General features: G+C 37.8%; 1 protein-coding gene across 1 annotated transcript in view; it reads right to left on the reverse strand.

Annotated features, from left to right (window-relative positions):
• LOC148941218 (activating signal cointegrator 1 complex subunit 1) overlaps window positions 1-24,723 on the reverse strand; it is a 70,095-nt gene that overhangs the window by 44,638 nt on the left and 734 nt on the right. The gene's annotated exons all lie outside the window — the stretch shown is intronic.

The raw sequence follows: 24,723 nt of genomic DNA on the forward strand, positions 1-24,723 counted from the left end.
GCAATCAGTGTCTTTAGTCGCTATGCCTATGCCATTCCACTACGGTCAAAGAGAGGTGTTGAAGTTGCTCGGGCCATTGAAAGTATTCTAGAACAGGATTCAAATAGAACAATTCAATCGGATCGTGGCAGTGAATTTGTTAATCCCCATGTGCAAAAGGTTCTTTTGAAATATAATACAACACTTTATCATAGTCACAGTCCGATAAAGGCTGCATTGGCTGAACGATTAATAAGAACGATTCGTCTATTAATTTCAAGACATTGCACTTTGAAAAATACACCGGCTTTTATTCATGATTTAGATAAAATCATGCAAATATACAACCATCGACCCCCTCAATATCTGTCAAACTCTACACCAACGGATGTTCATTATAGTGACAATACATTTGATGCTTTTCTAAAGCAATACTCCAAGGGTGAAAAGGAGAAAAAGAAGAAGTAATTCAATGTTGGTGATTCTGTTCGAATTAATAGAACCACAAATGTTTTTGAAAAGGGGAATTATTTATGGAGCACTGAACTTTTCAAAGTGTCCAAAATCCTGCACACTAAACCCATAACATATCGACTACGAGACACCAAAGATGATGAGATTCTCGGTAGTTTTTATGAATATAAACTGCAAAAAGTTAGAAACACTAGTGAAATTTATCAAATTGAAAAGATATTAAAGAGTCGTACACGCCATGGTAAGAAACAGTTGCTTGTTCGCTGGATAGGATACAACTCAGATTTTGATTCTTGGGTCAGTGCTGAAGATATTAACAATGCCCAATGATTTCTATGTGACTTCCATGTCCAATGTTTCTGATCCTCTCTACAATGATCTGAATAAAACAAGTGATTTTTGGACGAAACTCTTCCCCACCATCAAATTTGACGACGGAAAGTATGAAGTGACTCTTGTCGACTGTATTCTCAAAAATACCTATGACGTCCTGAGAAAGGATTGTAAATATGAAATAAAAATTAGACAATATGATTGGTTACCACCATCAGGTGATCAAGAACAAATTAAAAACATCAATGGGATGGATTATCCATACGTTGAAATACCCTACGAGGAGCTCACCTGTATTAACAATTTATGTCGTTCTATCAATCAATGAATTTCCACTTGTAAGAAAGGTGCTTTTCATTTCAACTATTCAAAGTAGGATGGCAAGATCTATATTAGTTCACCTATTGCCAGCGAAAAGTTTATTCTCAATGATAATCTAAAGGATTTTCTCGGCTTTAAGCTCAATATAATCAATGGTAAAAGTGCCGGAAACACTAATTTTATTTTTGCTGACTACCCGCCTGCCTTCTCCACGGACACTTGTATATTTCTCTACGCCTCATTTCTGGAAACATCTCGAGTTGGTAATTCAAATGTTCCCCTCCTACGAGTTCTTGAACGAAAAACCAATCAAGAACATATTCATCACTACAATATAAAGCATCTTCAGTATAGTCCCGTAAACACTTCCTATTTGGAACTCTGTCAGTTAACACTAAGAACCAAATTGGGTGATCCAATAGCAATTTCAAAAGGTTTGGCTGTGATTACATGCCATTTTCGACCCATCGTTCAACAGCAAGATGTCTCATAAAAAAGTGGCATTCACTTGTCCTGATATTGACTGCTATGTTAATACTCTTGGTCCAAGACAACAGGGCAATGGAATTGACTATTACAAAGGTCGCTCGTCAATGTCTGGCTACGGTCTTGGCAGCTGGTTTGCTAAGCTGTTTCGCTCTTCGCTACCACTGGCTAGAAAATATCTTGTACCGGCTGCGACAGATTTTGCATCCTCTACACTATACGATTGGGGCTCTGGCAAGTATTTTAAAAAAAGTGCTATGAAAAATGTTTGGTCCAGTATACGAACCCTTGGCGAGAGATTAAAACAGAACTGTAAAGGTTTAAAAATGTCAAAAAACAACGCACCACTCATTAGTTTCCACTCAGCATGGAACCGTAAGACACCCCTCTTGTCAAAGAAAGGACGAAAAAAGCGAACCATTGCTGTAACCATAAGTCACTGAAAGAACAGAATTAGATCAAAAATAGATTCCGTCTCCTAGGCTGTCCTACCTGCCACATAAGTATTTCTAACCTTCAATCACCATCTCATTGTATCTATTCAATGTTGACACTTTCGATGTGAGTGTTAAACATGGATACTCTGAACAATTTTATCCACAACAACCCCTCTCCGATAATATCCACTTTCAAATTTAGTCCACTGAAGACTACTTTATGGACAGGTCTTCAACATTTATAGATTTGCAAATGAAAGTCCGTAGATCCGATAAGTCAATGCCAATTCTGGGCGATGGAATATCCTATGGAAATTGTATACTACATAATTTATTTCGTCAAATTAGTGTGTACATTAATGGCACGCTGGTGAGCACAAGCAACAATCTCTCAAATTATACAAGCTCTATGCAATTCATGCTGATGACACCCAAGTCATACAAGGAATTGAGAGGCGCCTCCAATGGATATGAACATATTACTAATGCTGATAGTACAGATGTACTTACAAATGCTAAAACTAGTGAATTACATCTAGTTGGAAAAGTATATCATGAAATTTTTCATATACCCCAGTGGATGCCACCCAATATTAAAGTGGATATAAAACTAACGCTTGCACCCTCCAATATCATTTTGAGAAAAGAACTTCCTGGCAATCCGGATGTAAGTCTCTTCCTCACCTCGGCACAACTTCGTGTACGCAAACAGTTCGCATGAGTTCTGTTGCTTTGGCAGTGGAAAAAATGAGAACCAATGGCAACAATATTAAACTACTTGATCCTCATACAAACACCAATCAGCGTCATATTGCCAGGGGCTCACGCACCTTCACCGATTCATCCTTTATCAATGGTGAAATTCCGTCGAAATGGGCTTTGGCCTTTGTAAAAAGCGCCAGTGCAATTGGATCATGGACTGAATGTCCACATAAATTTGAGATGTTTGGACTTTCATCTCTTGTGTGCAAAGTAAACGGCATCCCACTCTACAATCTATCTTTTGATAAATCCTATAGAACATTGTACGAGTTGACCATGCAAACCCTAGATCATGACTCGCAACTATTTGAAAATGGTATAACCGAAGATATGTTTGCTAAAACACATGGTATCATTGTATTGGATTTGTCGGGTACACAGGATATGAGTATAGTACTTAAGGGGAGTGTGCGTTTAGAGTGTACATTTGCCGACCCATTGGCTGAGAGTATTGCCCTAATCTCACTAAATCAATATGAAACCTATTGGGAAATCACTCCCGAAGGCAGTGTTCTACTAGACTTGGCGCCATGAACAGCAGTCAAATAATCAATGTATTTAATATGGACCACTACATGTCTCAGTACAAATACTATTGTCTACCCTCGGACTTTCTTGGAAAAATTCAAAGGGTCAACAATACCTTGATTATTTTTAATAGCACTCCGTCGACTGTGTTGACGGGTTAATTGTTTTGTATATTTCTAACAATGAAAACGATTGAATTTTTTGATCCTCTTGGCCAACGCTTTACATTCTACACACCTTACATCTGCAACTATATAGAGAGCAGTGGGAAAACTATTATTCAAAATCGGACGAGGGTTCAGGATCTAACGACTAAAATCTGTGTCTTCCATGCAGTACTATATTTTATGTTCCGATGTCGTGGATATACTTAAATGCAGTTTCTACATATTTATGTTGGCAATCCACGTCTGAATGACTTTCCAGTGGAAAATATCCTCTCAGACCTATATAGTATTGATTTCAGTGCCCTAAGAGTAAAGTGCTTAAAAAATGTTTGTGAATTTGTTTATTAATAAAATGCGTATATATACAACAATGTCTTTAAATCTACACTTTAGATTTCTTCATCTTCGATGTATAGGCAACTATCGTGAACCACTAATGCGGATAAATCATTTGGATTCACTGTATATTGATCTTGATTGACTGCAAAGTCAGAGTCACATTTTTTGGAGTACAATGTAACTTCACTCTTGTCATATCTCTTTGTATAGTCAATAATACTATTTGCATTCATATTATGAAATTCATGAGTTTCAATCTGTCTATTTGAAGCAATAACACATACAGTGTTTTCAAATGGTGAATCACATTCCGTCACAGCCAAATAAAAATCACTTGGTTTATAGTCATAGTAGGCAGTGTCGTCACAACGATGACGTAGAAACCAAATTGTCTTGTTACCCCAACAGTTGAATCATAGACCTGATTCCGCTTCCCAGAATAATTTAAATCCGCGACGATACCATTCTCGTAGAAATAAACTGAAATCACGTTTGGGATTCTTTCCAATCATAGCGGAGTAAGTATTCTCCCACTGATCACATTTATCATAGTGACAATTGGAGCACAGGTGCCCTCTAGGATGCGGGTCAGACACCTCCTCAAGACATGAATTACATCCTTTAATTTGTACTGCATAGCCTCTATGTAATTTACAAGGATTACATAATTTACACTTTTCACTATAGTCATCAATAATTGTACAATTCTCACATTGATTCCAACTGCCAAGAGTGTACATGCACAATGGGCATATATAGAACATTTTTCAGTTTCCGATGTAAACTCACTCACAGCTAAAACGAAACTGATCCTCTTCGTCCGTTAAATTCATCGAGAGAGACATGGTGAGGGAGAGGAGTAACTCTGTGACGTTACCCCTTTCGAATGATGGGGGAACCATCTACATTGAATCCCTTGGCAATATTTCCAAAAGTATGTCAATAATATGATTCTGCTTTGTTTAAATTAATATATCAATAAATTGAGTATAAGCATTTGAATCGCATTTTAAAAGCTTCATACAATAGTCCAATGGGGGAGAATCACTCCTCATTATATTGTCAATTGTTCCCCGACAATAGAATATCCTATGTTGAAGAGGTAACTCGAGAAAATCATCATCCAAAATCAAATTTTTTTCTATAAACACTAGATTTGATCTAATTCTCTCTTTCTCAAATTTATTAATTTTTCAATCCTTTTACTCCGACTGCTGACTCTAGACTGACCCTGATTCGTTAGCGCTAACCAGAAAAGAAAGAGAACATTTTCGATTTCGAAACAATTTTATTGAATAATTACAACAACAACAACAATAATACAGAGCATGTACAATCAGCGATACTGTTTATTGTCTTCAATATGTTTCACCAATGCACTTAAAGCACATTGAAGTCTTTTCACATGCGCTATACCAACTTTTGCAGCGAAGCATAAATGATTCTCCATTTTAAATTTGCTCAAGGATATCACATATCTTGCATATACTGCATCCCATTCCAGACAAAGCCGCGATCCTTTCGTAATTTCCACCGCAATGTTTGGTGCTCTTGTACTATTATCATCAACTCCACTATCAACTTCTAATAGTGTAAACATTCCACCCATCGCCATCAACACAAATATATATCCAAATGAGTATAGTCAAAACTGTTCAACTCACTCCTTTGAATTCTATTCACAGACTCATAAAACTATAGCAAAAAAACCCGTTCCTTATAGTCACACCGCCGCTAATATGTAAGCAGGCCTCTGATTGGCTGAGAAGGAGGATGTATCCGACTCGGTGATTGGCTCAGAAGAAAACACATGATCTAACTGTTTCCGGGAAAGTCGTAACATCTGGCTCGAGAGCAACAACAACAAATACTATTTCTGGACACCATGACATTCGCCTCGAGCATGTACATGACCAAAACAACAACAAATTCTATTTCTGGATCCCATGACATTCGCGATCGATTACGCAATCAAGTTCTCGGAAATTCACTTCCCCCTCGAGTCCTAGATCAATAACATTGTTCGTAGATAATTTCGGAGACCACACTGCCTTTCCATGACGATAAATAAAAGTTCAAATAGGGATAAAATCCTTTTAATAGACAGTGATGATAGAAATTCACAAAAATACCAGATATTTCGGTCACATATACAGTGACCGTCATCAGTAGTAAAACTTTTATTTATAACATTGTTCCCGTTAGAATTCAATGCGCATGTGCAACCTTCGTTCCGGAGCTATTACACATAGAAACATCAAATAAATCGACCTTGGAAAAAGAGGTCATTGACCCCATTAACCACGTGTTCTCCCTAATGACTCTATGCCCATATATGGTGTGGGCGTGGGACCTCCTGACCCCTCTCTACTAATGCAACGTTTTCCTTTTTAGGGATTTTCTACTGACTTTCAACAATTTTTATTTATTTCCATTTTTATTTTCTGCTAAACCTAGTGCTTATTTTTTGTTTTAAATCTTGACGGTCACTTTCTTTTAAACTTTATTTATTGTGAAAACAAATAATATAGCCTACAACAATCAGATGCAGAGACAGAACTAGTAGATCCTCTTTGCATCCCCATTGCACATCTTTCCCTTTTTGGATATTTTTTTTACTGCTATTTAACTTTTTGGTTTATTTTTAATTTCTTCTATCCATAGATACCATTTTTTGCTTTCAATCAGGACACTCACTTTCTATTATCAACTAGGCATTAGTGGCGCCAAACTTTGGTATTAAGAACAAACAATATCTAACCTCTAGTGTGCACCACCTTAATAGAAGCGATTACTCGAAATAAATAGCAATTATTATTTCTGTAGTGATTTGGAACAGGAATTGTGGGCAAGTCGACGTCTCGACGTAGTCCTCCCCTTTTTTTGAGTTTTATGTTTTTTTAAGTTTTCAACTATACCTTATACTTCTTTTGTTTTTCAATCTTACTGTTCACTCTCTGTTATCAACTAAAATGTTGATGGTGATATATAATGTTGTAAAGAAAAGTAAAGGAACAACAAGCATTCACCCTTTAATGGGCATCCTCCTAATTTATAGTGAAAAAAAAAACAAAATAAAAGGCAGTCAAAACCCCGATATTAATGCGGAAACAGGAAAAGTGGTCAATCTATTACATCCCCACAGAGCAAAGAAGTTTTGAAGGATAAAGGATATAACCGAGGCTCCATCAATTCTTGAATGGGTTTACAAAGGATTATACTAGATAAATGACCGACTAACCATTGTATTCAAATGCGTGGGAAGTCTGTGCTTAAAATGGATTATATATCATGAAGACACTCTCAGTATAATAGCGTTGTTTATTTTATAACATCCTGCATGGTCCAGGACCACTGAACTTTAAGGCTGGATCTACTATAATTTTTATCTAGGGTTTTATCTGTTGTATTGCAGTGTTCCAAAAACTAGACATTATGAATGATATGCTTTAGAATGCCATTCGATGTAGAACTAAAACACCTGACAAAGTTTAGCTAATCAGGAGAGCCCGCTTGTAAAATGTTTCGGGCATGTCACATCAGTGTATGTTTGCCATTTCGTCTCCAAAAAACAAAGTACTTATCAAGATAGTTTCTCTGAGGGTACGAGATATGTTGTAATGTTAACTGTACCCAGTTAACTAGTATCCAATAAATACTACAGCTCTTCCTGGTTATCCTATTTTGCATCCTTTGGAGCGGTGCCAACAGAATTTTTGGAGCCTAATCTAAAAACAGGAATTCTGCTTGTATTTTATATAATACTGTAAAATAAGCTTCAAACCATTGCAGAGCTGATCAAATTTATTGACAACATTAAAGCGAACCAGAGAGAAAAATGAATATAACCTATACTTACGTGTTAAAAAGAGTTATATACAATTGGTTTATTTTTGTCTCATATATTTGTTAGCTAATCCCATTCTCAAGTTTTATTTCTCAAGAGAAAAATAGCACCGCTTTTTCAGACCCAGTTAACTAGTGTGTTGGGTTAAGTATTGCAGGGCGGCAAACCAAGGCTGATAAGCCAATTTATGAAGAGAATAACTCTGTATTTTTAAAATGTGACTTCTTTTGTGAGAAACTGTCGGGAATTATAAAAACGAAAAAATTTTGTGTCACAAATTTTCAAAAACTTAAATATGTGTTTCTCTGATGGTCAAACCTGAAGTCATTAGATAGCAATACTGATTTTACTTTGGAGGAAAAACTAAAATTTACAATCCCAAATAGACGTGTATCCATCAATTATTACAGCAGACGCTTACAATCTTCATGCACAAATGAGCACATAGAAAAATATATACATAAGTCGTTTCAGTGGAAACCACCTTATTTATTTGGTAAAAGGAAGATAATAGTATCACAACCTTGATATTGATGAGGGAACAGGACACTCAATTATATCCCCTACTGTGGGAAAGCAAAGAATCCAAGAAAATTGGGAATGATGCTGAGAATCAATCATTTTTGGAAAGAATTTATGGGTGATAGTACAAAAATAATCAAAAATCAAGCAATGTTTTCAAATATGTTTGAAGTTCAGTAATTTTTAAGGTAAGAAAATAGGAAAATGTAGGGGCTTGACTTCACACAGTGGAATGGTGGGATGTTTTTTCAGGGGGGGGGGGGTTAAAAAGAATTTAACTTTGGAAAACGCATCGAAAATTCACCTAAGTGCATGTTTGATACGTTTTTACTAATTGGAGAAAAAACTAAGGTAAGGAGGGGTCAACCCCTGAACCCCCCTGTCTATGGCATGGACCTACACTGAAAAAATAGAAAATATAGAAATATGCTGTGTTTTATTTCTTTTTCCCCCCCCCCCTCCAACTTGAATTCAGTGATACTTCTTAAAGGTTTGTCGATGTACGCTTGTGCTTAAACACAAATTTATAAAATCAGGGATTAGACTATTCTCACTCGGTGATTCAAGCAATTTTGGGGAATTTCTTGAAATTCTGACGAATCGGTAATACTGCCGGGGCCTTAATGAAATTCTCTGTTGTAACAAAGTATGGCTTAGAAAATGGGGAGTAACGTTGATAGTCAATTATTTCTTGAATGGGGCATAAAAGGACCGTGCTTAAACAACGAAAGGCCAAACAAAGAATAAAAACGAGTGGGAAGTTAAAACGGCCATAAATTTAAACGTGAAAAAATTAAAACACCATAATATGAAATGTAACATTAGAACTAATAGAAGAAAATGAGGATAAGGTAATATAGAAAAATCTACAAAATTAGGTTTATTGTACTCGATTTAACATTGATTATACTCAATTATCTAAGAAACAATTTCGAAGAAAATTTGTCGCTCTTGCTTATCTTTTTTTGCTTATAAATGGCTACTAGTGAAAAATTTAAGCAAAGCTTCAAGTGTGAGAAATCCCTATCTTTTGTAATAAAATTAATTAAAAAAAAACTTTTCCACAAAATAATTTTTTCAAAGAAAAGTAAAGAATTCCATTAAACCAAAAATGAGCAAAAATCAAATCAAATAATCTACCAAGCGTGAAACTACCACAAATCAGCATCGATAAATAAATGAAACCCAAAACGAACACAAATTGCAATAAATAAGCGAGTCAAACTCAAAACAAGCAGAAATTAATATGAGTTGTGCTCAAAACCCCTATGCCCTCCCAAGGCCAGAACATAATTTGCACTTTACTGAAAAATAAATATGTTTTTACTTTTATAACTTTAATAAATCAAATAATATTAACATTTTGATTACTAAATATCACCATATGTATATTAAACTGACAATGCACATCATTGTAATTTCTGTTCGTTTTGGGTTTCATTTATTTATCGATGCTGATTTGTGATAGTTTCACGCTTGGTAGATTATTTGATTTTATTTTTGCTCATTTTTTGTTTAATGGAGTTCTTTATTTTTCTTTGAAAAACTTATTTTGGGGAAAAAGATTTTTTAAATTACTTTCTGTTCGTTTTATATTGACATAGTCTTTTCAGAGAAAAAGAAAATAATTCTTTAAATCTTTTCGATTTTTTAAGACTTTTTGGTTTGGCCTGCTATTTGCATGCTGGAGAAAAATTTTCAGCAATTTCTAACCACATACACCTTTTTAAAAATCTGGACACAAATAGTAGTGTTTCATTTAGTTTCATGCCTCCTCTAGTTGACCTGAAATGCAAAACTTGATACCATTCGCAAAAAGTCCATTTACTTTCTTTGATAGCTAGGATACACTTACGCTAAATTGATTTGGTTGAATTTTAAGAGCAGAAATAGCCCCGAAAATTTGAACATAATACCCTCAGTCGTTCTTGGGATACTGCTGAGATGCCTTATTGGGAATTGGCATTAACATAGTGCATTTTTTTAATCTTAATTCAACATTTAGTTTTAAATATAATGGGCAAATGGGAGGGTGGGCGTAGGAGGGGGATTAGTTACCCTCCAATCACTTTCGAATATTAAAAAGGGCATCAGTCTTTTCTATTTTCAATCGAATGAGCCCTTTTCGTAGTTCCCACGACAACTCCTTCGATACGAAGTGCCCTAGTCTAAAAAAAAAAATTATGAGTCATTGTACCCGCATCAATCTTTACTATAAAAATTTTAAGCCTTCCAATCACTTTCGACTATTAAAAAGGGCACTAGGCCTTTCGATTGCCAATCGAATGAGCCCTTTTTGAGTTTCAATGACAACGCTTTCTATAGACACCTTATATGCCCCCAGGGCATAAATTACAATCCTTACCCTGAGGGCTGGGAGGGGAATTGTCATCCTCAAAGACCTAATTTTCAGAACTTTCAACTACGTTAAACAAAATGGCTACCTCAAAAATTTATTGCATGTTTTTGGGGAAATGGTGGGGGTGGGAGGGGCGTTAGTTGCTCTCCAATCACTTTCAAATATTAAAAAGGCACTAGCCCTTTCAATTTCCAATCCAATGCGCCCTTTTGAAGTTTTTCCGACAACTCTTTCAATAATAACCTTATATACCCCAAGGGCATATCTTATAAACCTTGCCCTGAGCGCTGGGGGAGGGTTGTGACCCACAATGACCTAATTTAAAGACCTTTCTATTACGTTGAACAAAATGGCTATATGAAAATTTTGATAGGATGTGTTTGGAGGAATGGTGGGCGAGAGAGGGGGTTTCTACCCCTCCAATCACTTTCGACTATTAAAAAGGGCACTAGCCCTCTGTATTTCCTATTAAATGAGCCCCTTTTTTAATTTTTTACGACAGCGCTATATATAAAAACCTTACATGTCCCCAGGGCATAACTTACAACCTTTGCCCTGTGGGCTCTGGGGTTTTTTTCATCCTCAAATACATGATTTTCAGAACTTTAAACTACGTTGGAGGAATTGGATCTCTAAAATTTGATTGAATGGGTTTGGGGAAATGGTGGGCGTGAGAGGGGGGTTAATTACTCTCCACTCACTTTCGACTATTAAAAAGGGCACTAGCATTTTCAATTTCCAATCTAATAAGCCCTTTTTGGAATTTCTACAACAACTTTCTATATAAACCTTATATGCCCCCAGGGCATAACTTACAATCTTTGTACTGAGGGCTCTGAGGGGGGGGGGGTTATCATTATAAAATACTAAATTTGCAGGACTTTCAACTACGTTGAACAAAATAGATATCTCAAAAATTTTATTGGATGTGTTTGGGGAAATGATGGGCGTGAGAGGGGGTTAGTTGCCCTTAAATCATTTTCCACTATTAAAAAGGGCACTAACCCTTTCAATTTCCAATTGAATGAACCCTTTTAGAAGTTTCTACAACATAGCTTTCTATAAAAACCTTATATGCCCCCAGGGCATAGCTTACCGCCCTTGCCCTGAGGCCTTTGGGGGGGGGGCGGCGTTCAAATCCTTGTATACCTAATTTACAAAGTTTTCAACTACGTTGAATACAATGGCTATCTAAAAGTTTTGATTGGAAGTATCTTGGGAAAAGGTAGGCGGAAGAGGCAGTTAGTTGCCCTCAAATCACTTTCGACTATTAAAAAGAGCACTAGCCTTTTGAACTTCCGATCGAATGAAACCTTTTTCAAGTTTTTAAGACAAAGATTTCAATAAAGACCTTACATGCCCCCAGAGCATAACTTATAACCCTTGCCCTGAAGACTGTGGGGGGAGTGTCCTGCTCAAAAGTGTAATTTCCAGAACTTTTAACTACATGGAACATAATGGCTAACTCAAAATATTAATTAAACTTGTTTGGGGAAATGGTGGGCGTGGAAGGGGTGTTAGTTACTTTCTGATCAGTTTTGACAATTAAAAAGGGCACTAGCCATTTGAATTTCCAATCGAATATGCTCTTTTTGAATTTTCTACGACAGCGCTTTCTATGAAAACCTTATATGCCCCCAGTGCATAACTTACAACCCTTGCCCTGAGGGCTAATGGGGGGGGGTTGTCATCCTGAAAGACCTAATTTCCAAAACTTTCAACTACATTGAACAAAATGGCTATCTCAAAATTTTGATTGGATGTGTTTGGAGAAAAGGTGGGCGTGAGAGGAGGGATAACTGCCCTCCAATCACTTTCGACTATTACAAAAGGCCTTAGCCCTTTAAATTTCCAATCGAATGAGCCCTTTTTGAAGTTTCTACGACAAAGCTTTCTATAAGAAAAAAAAACCTTTAAATGCCCCAGGGTATAACTTACAACCCTTGTCATGAGGGCTATGGGGGAGTGTCCTCCTCAAAAACATAATTTATATCAGGAAATCAACTACGCTAAACATGTTTGCTATTTCAAAATTTTGATTGGATGTATTTCGGGAAATGGTGGGGGTGGAAGGGGTGTTAATCGCCTTTCAATCACTGTTGACTATGAAAAAGGGCACAAGCCACTCCAATTTCCAATTGAATGAGCCCTTTTCGAACTTTCAACGACAACTTATTTGATAAGAAGTGCCCTGGTCTAAAGAAAAAAAATAATAAATAATACATTATTCCAACATCGTTCTTATATGCCCCCAGGGCATAACTTAAAACCCTCACCCTGAAGGTTGTGGGGGGACTTCCTCCTCAAAAACATAATTGGATGTGTTTTGGAGAAATGGTGGGCGTGGAAGGAGATGTTAGTTGCCTTCCAATCACTTTCGACTATTAAAAAGGGCACAAGTCACTTAAATTTCCAATCGAATGAGCCCTTTTTGAGGTTTCTAAGACATTTCCTTCGATACGAAGTGCCCTGGTCTAAAGAAAGAATAAATGAATAAATAAATAATACAATGTGCCAACATCGTTCCTTACTTAGGCAGCGCGATCGCGCTGCCTATGATAGCTTGGAAACACATACGCTATTTTGATTTAGTTAAATTTTAAGAGCAGAAGTAGCCCCGAAAGTTTAAACATAATACCCTCAGTCGTTCTTGGGTTACTGCTGGAGGCCTTATTGGGAATTAGCATTAACACAGTGCATTTTGATTTAATTTAAGGCAACATTTAATTTTTAGTTATAATTGGTAAATGGGAGGGTGGGCGTAAGAGGGGGACTAGTTGCCCTCCAATCACTTTCTACTATTAAAAAGGGCATTAGCCCTTTCTATTTTCAATCGAATGAGCCCTTTTCTGAGTTCCTACGACAACTCCTTTCATACGAAGTGCCCTGGTCTAAACAAAAAAATCAATGGATAATAATAATAACACGTTGTACCCACATCGATCTTTACTATGAAAATGTCAAGCCTTCCAATCCCTTTCAACTATTAAAAAAGGCACTAGCCCTTTCAATTTCAATCGAATGAGTCCTTTTGAAGTTTCTACGACAACACTTTCAATAAAAACCTCATATGCCTCCATGACATAGCTTACAGCCCTTGTCCTGAGGGCTAGGGGGGGGGGGGGGCTTGTCAACCTCAACCTAATTTCCAACCTAATTTCCAGAACTTTCAACTACGTTGAATAAAATTGCAACCTCAAAATTTTGATTGGATGTGTTTGGGGAAATGGTGGGCGTGAGAGGGGAGTTACTTTCCGTCTAATCACTTTCGACTATTAAAAAGGACACTAACCGTTTCAATTTCCAATCGAATGATTCCTTTTTGAATTTTTTACGACAACACTTTCTCAAAAAAAAACCTTATATCCCCCAGGGCATAACTTACAACCCTTACCCTGAGGGCTGTGGGGGGAGTGTCATCCTCAAAAACATAATTTCCGGACTTTTTAGCTACGTCGAACAAAATGGCTTATCTCAAAATTTTGAGTGGATGTGTTTGGGGAAAAGATGGGCATGAGGGGGGGGGGGTTCGTTGCCCTCAATCACTTCTGACTAATAAAAAAGGCACTAGCCCTTTCAATTTCCAATCGCATGAGTCCTTTTTGAAGTTTCTTCGACAACGCTTTCTAAAAAACCTTGTATACCCCAGGCCATAACTTACAACCCTTGCCCTGAGGGCTGTGAGGGGATTGTCATCTTCAAACACATAATTTCTAGACCTTTCAACTACGTTGAACAAAATGGTTATCTCAAAATTTTGATTGGATGTGTTTGGGGAAATGGTGGACGTGAGAGGGGGTAACTTACCCTCCAATCATTTTCGACTATTAAAAAGGCACTAACCGTTTCAATTTCCAACCGAAAGATTCCTTTTTGAATTCTCTACGACAACACTTTGCATAAAAAAAACCTTATATGCCCCCAGGGCATAACTCACAACCTTTGTCCTGAGGGCTGGGGGGAGTGTCATCCTCAAAAACATATTTTCTGGGCTTTTAACTACGCCGAACAAAATGGCTGTCTAAAAGTTCGGATTGGATTTTTTTGGGAAATGGTTGGTGTAAGAGGTGTGTTAGTTATCCTCCAATCACTTTCGACTATTAAAAAGGGCTAAACCCCTTCCAATTTCTAATCGAATGAGCCCTTTTTGAAGTTTCTACAACATCACTATCTATGAAAAATCTCATTTACCCCCAGGGCATAACTTACGACCCTTGTCCCGAGGGCTCTGAGGGGAGCTATCATCCTCAAACACCTAATTTCTAAAACTTTTAACTACGCTGAACAAAATGGCTATCTACAAATTTTGATTGGATGTGTGGATAAACTGTGGGCATGGAAGGGGTGTTAGTTGCCTGCCAATAACTTTCGACTATTAAAAAGGGCACTAGCCATTTCAATTTCTAATCAAATGAGCCTTTTTTGAAAATACTACGACAACACTTTCTATAAGAACCTGATATACTCACAGGGTATAATTTACAACCCTTGCCCTTAGGGCTGTGGGGGGTTGTCATCCTCCAAGAACTAATTTCCAGAACTTTTAACTATGGTGAATAAAATGGCCATCTCAAAATTTTGATTGGATGTGTTTGAGGGCATGGTTGGGATGAGAGGGGGGATAGTTGCCCTCTAGTAATTCTTGACAACTAAAAGAGGTACTGTCTCTCCCAATTTCCGACTGGACGGGCCCTTTTTGAAGCTTTTACGACAACGACTTCTATAACAACCTAATAAACTCCCAGGGCTAAATTCACAACTCTTACCCTGAGAGCTGTGAGGGAGCGTCCTCCTCCAAAACATAATTTTTATCTGGAAATCAACTACGCTGAAAAAAATGGCTATCTAAAAAATTTGATTCCAATCTAATGAGTCCTTTTCGAAGTTTCTACAACAACTCCTTCGATACGAAATACCCCGGTCTTAAGGAAAAAAAAATACATTGTGCCAACATCGTTCTTTACTTAGGCAGCGCCATTGCGCTTCCAGTTTTTCTAGTTTGGTCATATTCCTGCAGCTGAGATGAGAAGATATAAAAAATGAAATAAAAAAAAATACTAAGATAAATTAAAAACCCTGCATTTAAAGAGAACAATTTCACCCCTGAAAAAGAATATTTTAACAATCCATCTGTAACTTTGAAAAACTTCAATGAGACATTTTTGAAACTAAAATTTTGTAAAGAGTAATCACTAACGGTCTTATATTTTCAAATTTTAGCTGACTCACAGCTTTCAATATCAAAACCGTGTTTTCCATTAAATCTATCTTTCTAGGAGTTTATAGCTTAAAGAAATAAATTCTGTATTTTGATTGATAATGAATTCTGGTCATGTTTTGAAAATTTGTCTCCTTTTAAAAGTGAATTTTGAGTTTTTTAATTTTAATAAAATTATTCATAAGGTTTTGTAAAACGGGTTTACGATGATTCTGAAAATGTCTATAGCCGAGTGGGTATCAGCTATTGTTACACCGAATATTTCAAAATTTCAGTCAGCAAAAAAAGCTCAAAAACTGACTGATTCTTTTTGATAAAAGTTTAAACATGTAGAAAGCACTAAATTTTTTTATCTCAACATTTCTTCACAAATAAAATTTTTGTGCCTCTGTGATGGAAATGTCTTCTAGCTCACCGTTTAGGCTTAGGAGGCCATTTTGATCACTTCAGTTCTTAATAAAAAAAAAACATATCTCACTTAGGAACTATAAAAAAGCCTAAACAATCCCCTACTCAATAAATATGATGACTGGCTTTATTATTTACTATAACAATTGTCTTCTTTTGTCTCTAGCCATGACGGTAAGGCCTATTAGTTTTGGCTGATATACATTTTTGTTTGATTTCTTTTCATTGATCAAAAGTGTAACTTAACTTTGCCTGATAATCAAATATTAAAAAAAAAAAAATCAAGTTCAAGAGTTGTTCGGGAAAAAAACTGATTGATAATTCATTGATGGAAATCTCCACAGTTTTTGTAGAAATATTTTTAAAATTCCTTGATTTAACATATCGTATAGAGAAAAAAAAATTACCGTAATAAGCTTTTGGGTAAAGATTAACGATAAAAAAAAAAACGTTCAAAAAGGGGGGAAAGAAATACTAGAGCTCCAATTTCTTTCTCTTAGATTAAGTCTCATTGACTATTTTTTTAAAACAAAAAATTAAAAAAATTCTTTACAATGGAATTCTTTTCCACCAGTCTACAGAAAATATTGGTCACTGATTTTTTATTAAGGAATTGCAGATAGAGCACACGAATACCTGTCTTCTTTACTTGTCAATAACGAGAGGAATAAGATAAAGCTTTTGTGTCTTGAAACACATTTCAAGAGAGATGGAAGTATCAGCAATTTATCATGTATGTTTTTGTATTCCTACACAATAATAAAAAAAGATTCAGTTCATTGTTCCTTTTTTATAAGCAGAAATATTTTAGAAGAATAAGAAAACTATTTTCTAAAGTAGAAACACATCTTTACAATATTTGAAGAGAAATATTTATATAAATTTCTAATTAAGAAATATCAACTATACGGTACCGATAGGGTTGCCACAAGCTAAAAAAAAAATCCACGGCAAGTGCAAGAAAAAAAATCTTTGGCTTGTCCATGGCAGCCCACCCTCAGAGTTGCCACCAGCAGAAGAAAAAATCCATGGCAAGCACTATTGCCAAAGGTTGGGAAAAAATTTGCTGCTCGCGAAGCATCGTGTCGCTCGCAGGTATGGCTTTTCGATGCCATAGATCTTCATTCATATAGATGCAATGCGGAAGTGCACGGCTTGTGTTTTTTTTTCATGTGATTGTTCGTCAAATGTGCTGGAATATTTCAACGTATCTCGCAATCCAGCAAAATTTAGAATATTCCGCATTAGCGAGAAACCAGGAATAAATGGAAAAACCAGGAGATTGCATGTATGTGAACCAAGAGTAAAGCTAGGCTCTGACCAGATGTAAATAACCGTTAAAGAAGTAGGAATGTGCCGTAAGCATAATGCTGTTCTCAAACCAGGCTAGACCCTCGCGTCCATTTTCTTCCGGCTGATTTCTTCGTACGAAAAGATAGGCGATTCGGCCAGAATGAAACGTTTGCATGAAGAAACGTGGGAGATCTAGCCAGAATAGATGTGCTCAACTTTCCTACTTCTGTTACGGTTATTTACTTTTGGTTCTGACAGAGCGGGATTCCGATTCGCGCCCAGACTGAGCTGTTTTGCAACACGGAGATAATTGGCGTTCTGTCGCTAAGTGACGGGAATCGTAAACTGTTGTGATTTCCCTCCCTGCTGACAGTAGTGCTGTGGTGCACAAGAATGAAAAGCTGACTGACCTTGTGCCTTGAACAGAACTTAATCAATGCACAACATTTGAAAAATAAAAAAAAAGAAATTATAGATACATTCTACATTCTATAGCCATTTTTCCAATCCCAATCAGGAATGGCTTATTCGTGAACTTCCAATCATAGGCAGCGCGCTAGCGCTACCTAAGTAAAGAACGATGTGGGCGCAATGTGTTGTTGTTTTTTTTTCTCTCCATACTCGGGCACTTCGTATTGAAGGAGTCGTTTTAGAAACTTCGAAAAGGGCTCATTCGATTGGAAATTGGAGTAGCTAGTGCTCTTTTTAATAGTCAAAAGTAATTGGAGGGCAACTAGCCCCCCCCCCACGGCTATCATTCCCCCAAATACGTCCAATAAAAATTTTGAGATAGCCATTTTGTTCAGCGTAGTTGATTTCCAGATAGAAAATATCTTTTTGAGGAGGACACTCCCCCAGAACCCACGGGGCAAGGATTTTAAGTTATGCCCTGAGGGCATATAAGGTTTTTATAGAAGGCGTTGTCATATAAACTTCAAAAAGGTCTCATTCGATTGGAAATTCAAAGGGCTAGTGCCCTTTTAAATAGTCGAAAGTGATTGGAGGGCAACTAGTCCCCCCCCCGGCCCATCATTTTCCCAAATACATCCAATAAAATTTTTGAGATAGCCATTTTGTTCAGCGTAGTTGATTTACAGATAGAGATTATCTTTTTGTGGAGGACACTCCCCCACAACCCTCGGGGCAAGGGTTTTAAGTTTTGCTCTGGGGGCATAAAAGGTTTTTTATAGAAGACTTGTATAAGTACCATCTTAAATCGAAGGCGTTGTTGTAGAAGCTTCAAAAAAGGCTCATTTGATTAGAAATTCAAAGGGCTAGTGCACTTTTTAGTAGTCAAAAGTGATTGGAGGGCAACTAGCCCCCCCCCACGCCCATCATTCCCCCAAACAAATCCAATCAAAATTTTGATATATCCATTTTGTTCAGCGTAGTTGATTTCCAGATAGAAAATATCTTTTTGAGGAAGACACTCCCCCACAACCCTCAGGGCAAGGGTTTTAAGTTATGCCCTGGGGGGGATAAGGTTTTTATAAAAGGCCTTGTCGTAGAAACTTCAAAAAAGGCTCATTCGATTAGAAATTCAAAGGGCTAGTGCCCGTTTTAATATTCGAAAGTAATTGGAGGGCAACTAGTCCCCCCCCCCTAAGCACCCATCATTCCCCCAAACACATCCAGTCCAAATTTTGAGATGGCCATTTTGTCCAGCGTAATTGACTTCCAAATAGAAAATATTTTTTTGAGGAGGACACTTCCCTAAAACCCTCGGGGCAAGGGTTTTAAGTTATGCCCTGGGGGTATGTAAGATTTTTATAGAAGGTGTTGTCGTATAAACTTCAAAACAGGCTCATTCGATTGGAAATTCAAAGAACTAGTACCCTTTTCTAATAGTCGAAAGTGATTGGAGGGCAACTAGCCCCCCCACGCCCATCAATCCCCCAAACACATCCAATCAAAATTTTTGGATAGCTATTTCTCGCAGCGTAGTTGATTTCCAGATAGAAAATATGTTTTTGAGGAGGGAATTCCCCCACAACCCTCAGGGCAAGGGTTTTAAGTTATGCCCTGGGGGCATATGAGGTTTAAATAGAAGGTGTTGTCGTAGAAACTTCAGAACAGGCTCATTCGATTGGAAATTCAAAGCGCTAGTACCCTTTTAAATAGTCGAAAGTGATTGGAGGGCAACTAGCCCCCTCCACCACGCCCATGATTCCCCCAAAGCCATTTTGTTCAGCGTAGTTGATTTCCAGATAGAAAATATGTTTCTCAGGAGGACACTCCCCCACATCCCTCAGGGAAAGGGTTTTAAGTTATGCCCTGGGTGTATATAAGGTTTTTAAAGAAGGCGTTGTCGTAAAAACTTCAATAATAGCTCATTCGACTTTAAATTGAAAGGATTAGTGCCCTTTTTAATAGTCGAAAGTGATTGGAGGGCAACTACCCCCCCCCCCATGCCCATCATTTCCCCAAACACATCCAATCAAAATTTTGAGATAGCCATTATGTTCAACGTAGTTGATTTCCAGATAGAAAACATATTTTTAAGGAGGACACTCACCCACAACCCTCAGGGCAAGGATTATAAGTTGTGCCCTGGGGGCATATAAGGTTTTTATTGAAATCTTTGTTATAGAAACTTGAAAAAGGGCTCATTCTATTTGAAATTCAAAGGGCTAATACCGTTTTTAAGAGTCAAAAGTGATTTTAGGGCAACTAACCCCCATCTCTCGCCCACCTTTTCCCAAAACACATCCAACAAAAAGTTTTAGATAGCCATTTTATTCAACGTAGTTAAAAGTTTTGGAGAATAGGTCTTTAAGGATGACAGCCCCTCCCCCCATAGCCCTCAGGGCAGGGGTTGTAAGATAAGCTCTGGGGACATATAAAGTTTTTATTGAAAGCGTTGTCGTAGAAACTTCAAAAGCGCTCATTCAATTGGAAATTGAAAGGACTAGTGCCCTTTTTAATAGTTGAAAGTGATTAACAACTAACCCCCTCTCGCGCCCACCATTTTTGCAAACACATCCAATAAAAATTTTGAGATATCCATTTTGTTCAACATAGTTGAGAGTTCTGGAAATTAGGTCTTTTAGGATGATAACCCCTTCAGAGCCCAGAGTGCAAGGGTTGTAAGTTATGCCCTGGGGGCATATAAGGTTTATGTAGAAAGTTGTTGAATATGATTTATAGAATAGACTTAGTCTTCCTCAAATCCAATTTTTATATGTTTAAAAACTAAATTTTGACTTAAGATTAAATCAAATCCACTGTGATAATGCTAATTCCCAATAAGGCATCTCAGCAGTATCCCAAGAACAACTGAGGGTATTATGTTCAAACGTTTGGGGCTACGTCTGCTCTTAAAATTTAACCAAATCCAAATAGCGTAAGTGTATCCAAGCTATCAAAGAAAGTAAACAGATTTTTTTGCAAATTGTATCAAGTTTTCCATTACAGGTCAAGTAGAAGAGTTATGAACCTAAATTAAATAGTACTATTTGTGTCCTGATTTTTAAAAGGGTGTATGCTGTTAAAAATTGCTGAAAATTTTTCTCCGGCAAACAAATAACAGGCCAAACTATAAGTTCTATAGGTCTATAAGGTCTATAAGGTCTATAAAAATACAAATGAATGTGCATTGTCAGTTTAATATACATATACTTTTTTTTTTTTTTTTTAAGTCCCATCCGTCCTTGAAGGTCGTCTTGGGGCCTCTTTCTTCGTAACGGTGTGGATGTGCCTTTTGTACGCTTCACGGTCTTCTGCTAGGCGAAGAAGGTCCGAGAGGCGGTGAGGTGCAAAGTTTTCCTTCCATCTTTTTGGGGGATGACCACGAGGACGAGAACCGTGAATTTGGCCATCGAAGGTGATTTTTGGGAGACGGGAACGACTCATCCGTTGTACGTGACCAAGCCATCGAAGTTGCTGGAGCTGGATCTTCATGAGAATTGTTTGTTGTACTTTAAGGCGCTCGAGAAGTTCGAAATTTGAGATTCTATCAAGGTAAGTGATCCCGCCGATGCGGCGGAGGCACTTAGTTTCAAATGCTGCAAGTCGACGGTTGTCATTTACCTTCAGTGTCCATGTTTCACATGAGTAGATTGCGATGGGGATGATCAGGGTATCAAAAATTCGTGTCTTAAGCCGCAGAGACAAATCCTTGCTTCGCCATATGGGCATAAGGGCCTTGAAACTGGAACTCGCGAGGGCGAGACGTCTTTTGATGTCTTTTGATGGACTGTTGTCGCTGGTGATCAGACTACCGAGGTAAGGGAACTCGTCAGCCCACTGGATACTCTCTCCATTAATTTTCAGGTCTGGCTTAACTGTATCCTGTGGCTTTCGTGAGCAGCACATAGCCTTTGTTTTTGATACATTTATGATCATTCCAAAAGAACTAGTGGCTTCGAAGACGTCGTTAAGAACGGCTTGTAGATCCTCGGGTGTTTCAGCCATTTCGTTGATATCGTCGGCGTAGGCTAGCTTATCTATCTGAACACCCCCTATATGTGCGCCACAAGTTGTCTCCACCAGGGATAAGACTGCTGTGAGGAAAAGGTTGAACAGCTCTGGAGAAAAAAGGCATCCTTGAAGGACACCTGCGGAAGTCTGGAAACTGTCAGTGAGACCTTCACTAGTCATCACACGACTCCCAAATTTTGAGTACATATCCTTGATAAGATCTACTAGGTTTCGTGGGATTCCGTAATGGAGAAGGATATGCCATAGGCCATTTCTCCAAATAAGGTCAAATGCTTGCCTAAAGTCGATGAAGAGCTGATACAGGTCGCGACCGAATTCTAGATATTCCTCTAAAATTTGGCAAACAGTTAAAATTTGGTCAATGGTCGATCTCCCAGGGCGAAACCCGTCTTGGTCTTCTTGGATGACTAAGGATGACACGGCTCTGATCCGTTGGAGTATAATTCGGGTGAAGATCTTGGCAGTTTGACTTGTTAGGCTAATAGGACGGTAATTATCACATACTGCCTTTGACCCCTTCTTGTGTAGTGGAACAATTGTGGCTTCGCACCAAGAAGTTGGGAAATGACTCTTTTGCCAGGCACCGGATACAATCTTGTGGAAAAGATCTATAAGTGGTTCACACCGGACTTTCAGCAGTTCTGCCTGTATCCCGTCCGGGCCAGGGGCCTTGTTAGTCTTCAGCGCTTGGATGGCATCTTCGACCTCAGAACGGAGAGGAGGTGCGCTGGGATCTGAGACAGTAACGGGCAAGAGGTCCAGGACAGCAGAGTTTGGAAAGATATCAGGATTAAGCTTTTCTTTGAAATGCTCCATCCATCTCGATCGGATACCTTCTGTGCTTTGTATCTGAGAGCCATTTTTATCTAGCAGTGTACAAGAACTGAGGCTTTTCTTGCTTGTTAGCCCACGAACTCTCTTATACATGAAGTATGAATCGCCTCTCTTAAAATCAGCCTCACACTGTTCACATTTGTCTTTAATGTAGGTGCGATGGGCTCTACGGGTGGCTTTTTCTACAGCATGCTTCAACTGCTTATATCTGTCCCTGCTCTCTCTGTCTGACCTGTTATTGTGTTTTCGTTTCTCAGCACATAATAAAATGATTTCATTTGTTATCCAAGGCTTTTTATCACCCTTTTTGGTTCCTAGGGTGGACATCGCTACTTTGCTGATGATCTTAGAGGAGTCTGTGACCAGTTTATCGATATCCTCTTTAGACAGAGTTACAGAAATATTAGAAAGAAGGTCCGATATTTGAGTAGACAGTTCATCGATGTAGGTTTGGCGAGTTTGAGGGTCTTTGAGAAGATGTGTGTTGAAACGAGCGGGTCTATTATTCAGCTTTGAGGAAGATTTCAGGCGTATCTTTAGTGCAGACATGACCAGGGAATGGTCGCTGTCGAAATCGCCACCTGCGAGGGTGACAGTATCTAGCACAGATGATGTCCACCGCCTAGAGACGAGCAAGTAATCAATAAGATTATGGGTTTTTCCATCCGGTAAAGTCCATGTCGCCTTACGACGTTCTCTATGTTTGAAGAGAGTATTGGTAATGGCTAGATCACTGTCTCTGCAAAATTCAATGAGGCGTTCGCCCCTCTTGTTAAGTCGTCCAAGGCCAAATTTACCCATAACATCTTCATTTCGAGCAGAATCGTTACCAACAATAGCATTGAAGTATACCAACAATAGCATGAAGTATAATATACATATACTGATATTTAGTAATCAAAATTTTAGTATTATTTGATTTATTAAAGTTAAAAAAGTAAAAACTTTTATATTTTTTCATTAAAGTGCAAATTTTGTTCTGGCCTTGGGAAGGCGTAAGGGTTTTGCGTCCAACTTATGTTGATTTCTGCTCGTTTTGAGTTTGACTCGGTTAATTATTGTAATATATGTTCGTTTTGGGTTTCATTTATTTATCAATGCTGATTTGTGGTAGTTTCACGCTTGGTAGATTATTTAATTTTAGTTTTGCTCATTTTTTGTTTAATGGAGTTCTTTACTTATATTTGAAAAACTTATTTTGTGGAAAAAAGTTTTTTTAATTAATAACAATAAATACGCAAATTTGCATAGGATAAATACCGACACGAACCTTGTAAATCCATATCATAATTTTGGAACACCAACTTATCTTTGGGAGGAAATTTGGCAGAACATAGAGTCATGGTTTTCCATGACTTCGTGACGAAACTTGACTCCACTTTTGAAGGGCTAACGAACCGGCCGTCAGCGGCCGAATTAACGCAGCTATCGACAAATTCTCTCTAAAGCTTGACCCTTACGACTAAAAGTGTCTGGAACAACTAGCTGTCTAAGCTATATAGTGTACTATCACAGCGTGGCTTCTAGCATGCTTCAGTCTTTGTCAAAAGTAAGGAATGGGGAAAACTAGACGCGGCGATTAGGTGCAACGAAAAGCAGGGGCAGATTTTTTTTTCTTTTTATTGGTTTTTTGGCATGGTTAAAACTGGTCAAAGTAAATCACATGCCAGTAAATTTTTAATTTACCGCACTTCATCAGCACTTTATCTGGAGTGCCATCCGTGGACACAGATGTAAGAGTAGTGAGACAGCTGGTCCGCTAACCCATTTTGGCTCGCCGTAAAGATTGGTTTTCTGAGCGACGCCAATTCAGTACTATGCAAAGAAAAATCCATGTTTTCTTGGAAAATCCATGTTTTTTTTAATAAAATCCATGGAAATCCATGGCGTTCCCAGAATCCATAGCAGGGGATGAAAAATCCATGTTTTCATGGATAAATCCATGGCGGTGGCAAACCTGGGTGTCTGCCAGCGAA

Source organism: Artemia sp. Qi Xiang Cuo, chromosome 18 (assembly GCF_049724085.1).
Source record: "Artemia sp. Qi Xiang Cuo chromosome 18, ASM4972408v1, whole genome shotgun sequence".
Classification (NCBI taxonomy): domain Eukaryota; kingdom Metazoa; phylum Arthropoda; class Branchiopoda; order Anostraca; family Artemiidae; genus Artemia; species Artemia sp. Qi Xiang Cuo.